The sequence below is a fragment of the Wyeomyia smithii genome, chromosome 1, assembly GCF_029784165.1.
Source record: "Wyeomyia smithii strain HCP4-BCI-WySm-NY-G18 chromosome 1, ASM2978416v1, whole genome shotgun sequence".
NCBI classification, from domain to species: domain Eukaryota; kingdom Metazoa; phylum Arthropoda; class Insecta; order Diptera; family Culicidae; genus Wyeomyia; species Wyeomyia smithii.
This window is the reverse complement of record NC_073694.1, coordinates 82,133,253-82,140,740: the sequence shown is the minus strand read 5'-3', so window position 1 is coordinate 82,140,740 and position 7,488 is coordinate 82,133,253.

Sequence of the window (7,488 nt, the reverse complement as noted above, 5' to 3'; positions counted from 1 at the left end):
GTGTTATTTGGTCATTTTCGGCTGTTTTTCAGAAACCGGATGTCACCATCTTTGAATTCAAATGGTGTCTGTGGTCGATTCTAGCTCCTGTATATCATTCTGGTTCCCAAAATACTCATATTGTATGAAAATCCGCCATTTCTGGCCGTTTTGTAGAAACCGTAAGTCGCCATTTTACAATTCATAATGGTGTCTGAGGCCAATTTTTAGCTCCTTGCATCATTCTGGTTCCGGAGATACTCATATGAGGTGATATTTGGTCACTTTAGGCTGTTTTCTGGACAGCGCCGGACAGTCGCCATTTTACAAATCAAAATGTTGTCTAAGGTCGATTTGTGGCTTCAGTGCATCATAAAAATTGCGGAAATACCCATATTGGGTGGTATTTGGTCATTTGCCGCTGTTTTTCAAAAACCGAAATTCGCCATCTTGGATTTTAAAATGGCATCTGGAAACAATTTCTGGCCTCTGAGCGTCAATCTGGTTGAAGAAACACTCATATTGGGTGGTATTTTGTCATTTTTGACTGTTTTCCAGACACCGGAGGTCGCCATTTTACACTTCAAAATGTTGTCTGAAGTCGATTTGTGGCTTCAGTGCATCATAATAATCCCGGAAATACTCATATTGGGTGGTATTTGGTCATTTGCCGCTGTTTTGCAAAAACCGGAAGTCGCCATCTTGGATTTTGAAATGGTATTTGGAGACATGCCATAAGAAGGAAGGGTGTCGAAACATTATGGACATGTTTGCTACACCTAAAAACATTCACTTGCCAAATTTGGTTATTTTTGCTTGATTAGTTCTCGAGCTGTGCGAAATTTGTGTTTCATTTGTATAGGACCTCTCCCTTGTAGAAGAGGGAGGGGTGTCAAACCATTATGGATATATTTGTTACCCCTAAAAACATCCACCTACCAAATTTGGTTTGGAGATGTGCAGAAATTTGTGGTTCATTTGTATGGGACCCCTCCCTTTCAGAAGACGGAGGGGTCTCAAACTATCATAGGAACCTTTCTCGGCCCCTAAAATCCCTACATACAAATTTTCACGTCGACCGATTTGGTAGCTCCGAGCCTATATGGATCAGACAGACAGACAGACAGACAGACAGACCGACAGACAGACAGACCGACAGACAGACAGCCAGACCGGACTGCATTTTTATAGGTTAGATTAAACCATTTCAAATTCATTTATTCCTTGCGATTTGTTTACATCGTTTGAAATGAGCGGTTTTATCGGAATGACAACATCCTCCATTTTTGGCTTTTGTACATCACCTCTATTCCGGAAATATATTGGGTGCATTTCAGTTATTTTCATTGTTTTCCAGAAACTGAAAGTAGTCATCTTCGAATTCATAATCGTGTCCAGGGTCAATGCTTGGATTCTTTACATTTTTTTTTTAATAGGGGGGGGGGGGGAATGTTTGTAATGATTTATTTATGTACTAATATCTATTCAGAATTAGTATTGTGTGTTCTGCCACAAATGGTGACATTTCAACACTATTATATATATGTATTTGTACGCTTTTTTATATTATTGAATGTTATTAGCTTTCGCAGTTAAGTTAATGTAATTGTAGGAAAATTATAAAACCTACTTGTCAAGGAAAAAAAAAGGAATAAAACAAAACTTAAAATAAACTTAAAACTATCTTACTGACTATAACGTGAGCTAATCGTTGCAATTGAGGATTGCAACGATTTTTGTCGGAATTTGTTGATAATTTGGCTTGACATATTTTCTAATGTTTCTACATTAGTGAGCCTATGTAGCTCGTTCGTGCTAAACCAGGGAGGACGCTTGAAGCATTTCATTTTAATCATTTTCAAAAGTTTATTCTGAATCCTTTGAAGTGTCTTCTTCCTGGTTGTACAACAATTTGACCAGATGGGAACTGCATATAACATTGCTGGCCTAAAAATTTGTTTGTAAATTAACAGTTTATTCTTGAGACAAAGTCTAGAATTCCTGTTGATAAGAGGATATAAACATTTGATATACTTATTGCACTTTGACTGGATATTTTCAATGTGCTCCTTGAAAGTAAGATTCTTATCATAAATTAGCCCTAAGTATCTAACTTGATCAGACCAATTTAAGACCACATCCAATTTAAGACCACATAATAACGTGGTTATGGGTGGGTTTGAGGAATGAAACTCTTGGCTTATGAGAAAAAATAATTAACTGTGTTTTAGAAGCATTAGGGGAAATCTTCCATTTCTGCAAGTATGAAGAAAATATATCTAGACTTTCAGGAAGATCAGAAGTAAAAATGTTATATAAGATTGGGCCCAAGATACTCCCCTGAGGTACACCAGCTCTAACAGGCAATCTATTAGATTTACCATTTAGATAGTTAACCTGAAGAGTGCGGTCAGTTAAATAACTTTGTATCATTTTTGTAAGGTAAAGCGGAAAACTGAAATTTGACATTTTAGCTATTATACCTTTATGCCAAACACTGTCGAATGCCTTTTCTATATCTAGAAGCGCAGCTCCAGTCGAATAGCCTTCAGATTTATTAGTTCGAATCATATTTGTTATTCTAAGTAACTGATGAGTAGTGGAATGCCCATGGCGAAAACCAAACTGCTCATTTGCAAAAATTGAGTTCTCATTAATATGTGTTATCATTCTATTGAGAATTATTCTTTCAAAAAGTTTGCTAATAGAGGAAAGTAAACTAATTGGTCGATAACTTGTTGCCTCAGCTGGATTATTTTCGGGTTTTAAAATTGGAGTAACTTTGGCATTTTTCCATTTCGTAGGAAAATGTGCTAGTCCAAAGCATCTGTTAAAAATTTTTACCAAGAAATTTAAAGAGTTTTCGGGAAGTCTTTTAATAAGGATATAGAAAATCCCATCATCTCCTGGTGCTTTTATGTTTTTGAACTTTTTGAAAATAGTTCGCACCTCATTCAAGTTTGTTTCCAATACCTCTTCAGAAAGAAATTCTTGGGTGGTGATCTGATCATACTTTTGGTTTACTTCATTTTCAATAGGACTTACTACGTTCAAATTGGAGTTATGAACGCTCTCAAACTGCTGAGCAAGTTTTTGAGATTTTTGTTCATTCGTTAGAAAAATGCAATCACCATCTTTAAGGACTGGAATGGGCTTCGAAGGTTTCTTAAGAAATTTCGAAAGTTTCCAGAAAGGTTTTGAATAAGGTTTTAGTTGTTCAACTTCTCTCATGAAATTTTCATTTCGCAAGAGAGTGAATCTATGTTTAATTTCCTTTTGTAATTCTTGAAAAATAATTTTCAAAGCAGGATCACGAGATCTTTGGTATTGACGTCTCCGTATGTTCTTTAAACGTATAAGAAGTTGAAGTTCACTGTCAATAATTGGTGCATTAAATTTTACTCGAGCCTTAGGAACTGATAAATTACGGGCATTGAGTATTAAGCTGCTAAAATTATCTAATGCTCTGTCAATGTCAGCACTATTTTGTAAAATAATATCATCATTCAAATTTTCTTCGATCGTAGAACGATATCTATCCCAATTAGTCTTGTAATAATTAAACACAGATCTAGTGGGATTTAAAATAGTTTCACGGGAAATAGAAAATGTTATGGGAAGATGATCAGAATCAAAGTCAGCATGAGTTAATAAATCACTGCATGAATGACTTTGATTTGTTAGTACCAAATCAATTGTAGATGGATTCCTAATAGAAGAATAACATGTAGGACCATTTGGAAATAAAACTGAATAAAATTATAAAACTGAATAAAATATTGGCTTCTTTACATCATTTCGATAACGGAAATGTCTATATGTAGTAGTATTCGGTTATTTTCGGCTGTTTCCCAGAAGTTGCCATTTTACAATTCATTCTGAGGTAAATTTTTAGCTTCTGGCATCATTCTGATTCCGGTGATACTTATATTGAGTGGAATTTGGTCACTTAAGGCTATTTTTCAGAAAGCATAAGTCGCCATCTTGGATTTTAAAATGGCATTTGGAGACAATTTCTGGCCCCTGAGCGTCATTTTGGTTAAGGAAACACCCATGTTGGGTGGTGTTTGGTCATTTTCGGATGTTTTCCAGAAACCGGAAGCTGCCATCTTACAATTCATAATGGTGTCTGAGGTCACTTTTCAGCTCCTTGCATCATTCTGGTTCCGGAGATACTCATATTGGGTGGTCTTTGGCCACTTTAGGCCGTTTTTCAGAAACCGAAAGTCGGTATTTTGGACTTCAAAATGGTATGTGAAATTAATTTCTGACCTCCAGGTGTCATTCTGGGTCCGGAAACATTTATATTAAATGGTATTTGGTCATTTTCGGCTGTTTGCCAGCCACCGGAAGTCGCCATCTTCGAATTAAAAATGGTGTCTGTGTTCGATTTTTGGCTTCTGTGCATCATTCTGGTTGCGGAGATACTCATATTGGATGGTAATCGGCCATTTTCGGCTGTTTCCAAACACCGAAAGATGCCATCTTACAATTCAAAATGTTGTCTGAGGTCGATTTGTGACTTCAGTGCATCATTACGATTTCAGAAGTACCCATATTTTGTGGTATTTGGTCATTTACCGCTGTTCTTCAGAAACCGGAAGTCGCCATTTCACAATTTAAAATGTTGTCTGAGGTCGATTTGTGGCTTCAGTGCATCATAAAAATTCCGGAAATACTCATGTTGGGTGGTGTTTGGTCATTTGCCACTGTTTTTCACAAACCTGAAGTCGCCATCTTGGATTTCCAAATGGCATTAGGAGAAAGTTTCTGGCCTCTGAGCGTCATTCTGGTTGAAGAAACACTCGTATTGGGTGGTATTTGGTCATTTTCCGCTGTTTTTCAGAAACCGGAAGTCGCCATCTTGGATTTCCAAATGACATTAGGAGAAAATTTCTGTCCTCTGAGCGTCATTCTGGTTAAACAAACACTCATATTGGGTGGTATTTGGTCATTTTGGCTGTTTTCCAGACACCGGAAGTCGTCATCTTACAATTCAAAATGTTGTCTGAGGTCTATTAGTGGCTTCAGTGCATCATAACAGTTCCTTAAATACCCATATTGGGTGGTATTTGGTCATTTGCCTCTGTTTTTCACAAACCGGAAGTCGCCATCTTGGGTTTCCAAATGGCATTTGAAAACAATTACTGGCCTCTGAGGATCATTCTGGTTAAAGAAACACTCATATTAGTTGGTATTTGGTCATTTGCCGCTGTTTTTCAGAAACCGGAAGTCGCCATCTTGGATTTCAAAATGGTATTTGGAGACATGCCAGAAGAAGGAAGGGTGTCGAAACATAATGGACATGTTTTTTACCCCTAAAATCATTCACCTCCAAATTTGGTTGTATTTGCTTGATTGGTTCTTGAGCTGTGCGAAATTTGTGTTTCATTTGTATGGGACCCCTCCCTTATAGAAGAGGGAGGGGTGTCAAACCATTATGGATTTATTTGTTATCCCCAAAAACATCCACCTGCCAAATTTGGTTCCATTTACCTGGTTAGTTCTCGAGATATGCAGAAATTAGTGTTTAATTTGTATGGGACCCCTCCCTTCCAGAAGGGGGAAGGATGTCTAACCAACATGGACATATTTGTTACTCCTAAAAACATCTACATACCGAATTTGGTTCCATTTGCTTCGTTAGTATTCGAGATATGCAGAAATTTGTATTTCATTTGTATGGGACCCCTCCCTTCCAGAAGAGGGAGGGGTCTCGAACTATCTTAGTCACCTTTTCCGGCCCCTAAAACCCCTATATACAAAATTTCACACCGATCGGTTCGGTAGTTTCCAAGCCTATGTGAATCAGACAGACAGACAGACAGAGCTGCATGTATATATATTTATATATATATATATATATATATATATATATATATATATATATATATATATATATATATATATATATATATATATATATATATATATATATATATATATATATATATATATATATATATATATATATATATATATATATATATATATATATATATATATATATGGCAGAGCAGAGCTGTATGCCACCACGGGTCGGTAATTGGCGATTACCGAAGGCCACGGAAGTGCTCACTGCTAGCAAGCAGTCCCGGACCATCAGCGGGAGCTAGCCTAGGTCGTGGCGAGATTCAGGCACTGGGCCGCTGAATTCTCGCAAAAGCCACACTGGCCGGAAGCAGCTCCGACGGAGCGAGTAGTGCCGCTCCCACCACCCAAATGCACTATACCGTCCATTGGGACTGATGCCAGTAATGTTCCCAATTACGGCAACTGGTCGCATCACTATAGGATAAGAGTCGGATTTCGTTTTCGTACCATGATTTTGGGCTGGCACCTGCGCCGAGCTCCCTTAGTAATGTCGTGTGATAACGGCTCGAAACGGCGAGAGTACAACCGGTGCAGGGGTCTCCGTCCCGTAAAACCTGGCAGGCCTTCCAGTACGTTCCGAGTCCATTGCCTGGTGGGAACCCGGCAGGAGTAGGATCAGATGTCTTTTCCTGACTTGCGCCGGTCGGGGGTGTCATAGTTGCCCATGAGGCGCTATGGCAGCCGCCCCTAGCCATGGCCTCACTGCTCCGGCATAGACTACCTTGGGACCATTTAGGCGACTACTCCATTATGGATAAGGATAGCGGCTGGTAGGGGGACCCAATAAACAAAAATGCAGAAAAACAAAACTCTGGAGATGGGGGCAGATGGGTTGGAAAACCCATTTGCGCGAGGTGGCATCCAGCGGTCTCCGCCTAGAAAAGTGGAGACGGATGCAGTGAAGGTCGCCTGCGAAGACGGTAAAGGCAGTACGCCTACCGGATCTACGCAAGACATCGCGGTGGCTGGTCCACAGCTATTAAAGGCGGTCGGAAGACAGCGGGACACGCTACCGAGGGTAGTGGCCCTGTCTGAGCAGCTCGATGCTATAATCGAGTTTGCGAAAAGTCGCAGCAATACAACGAAGTACTTGAAGCAGGCCCTCTACATGCTTCGGTCCTCCGTCGATGCTGCGAAAAAGGAGCATGCCGAGCTCGAAATGAAAGCTGCGGCTGCGGAGAAAGAGGAGACGAAGGTGACCGAGCTGGCGACGAAGTCGGTCCAAACGGACGCCAGCACGTTTGCGGCGGTTTTCGCGGCAGGACCAGCTGCCAAACGAACGCGACAGTCCCCGGGAGAGACGGCCCCCGTCTCGGAGTCGTGGATGCCCTCAAGGAGCAGTGCGAAGTGGTTGTGGCACCAGAGGCAGTTCGACTGCGCAAAGGCCCAGTAGGAACCCAGACCGCCACTGTCAGGCTTCCGTCAGTAGACGCAAACCAGGCGCTAAAGGTAGCGAGGCTCAAAGTGGGCTGGTCAATGTGCCCACTCAGCATCTACCAGCCGCCGGAGGTCTGCTTTCGATGCTTCGAGCAAGGACACAAGTCCTTTAGCTGCAAGGGGCCTGACAGGAGCTCCCTATGCAGGCGGTGCGGTGCTGCAGGCCACAAAAGCAAAGACTGCGGAGAGCCCCCGAAG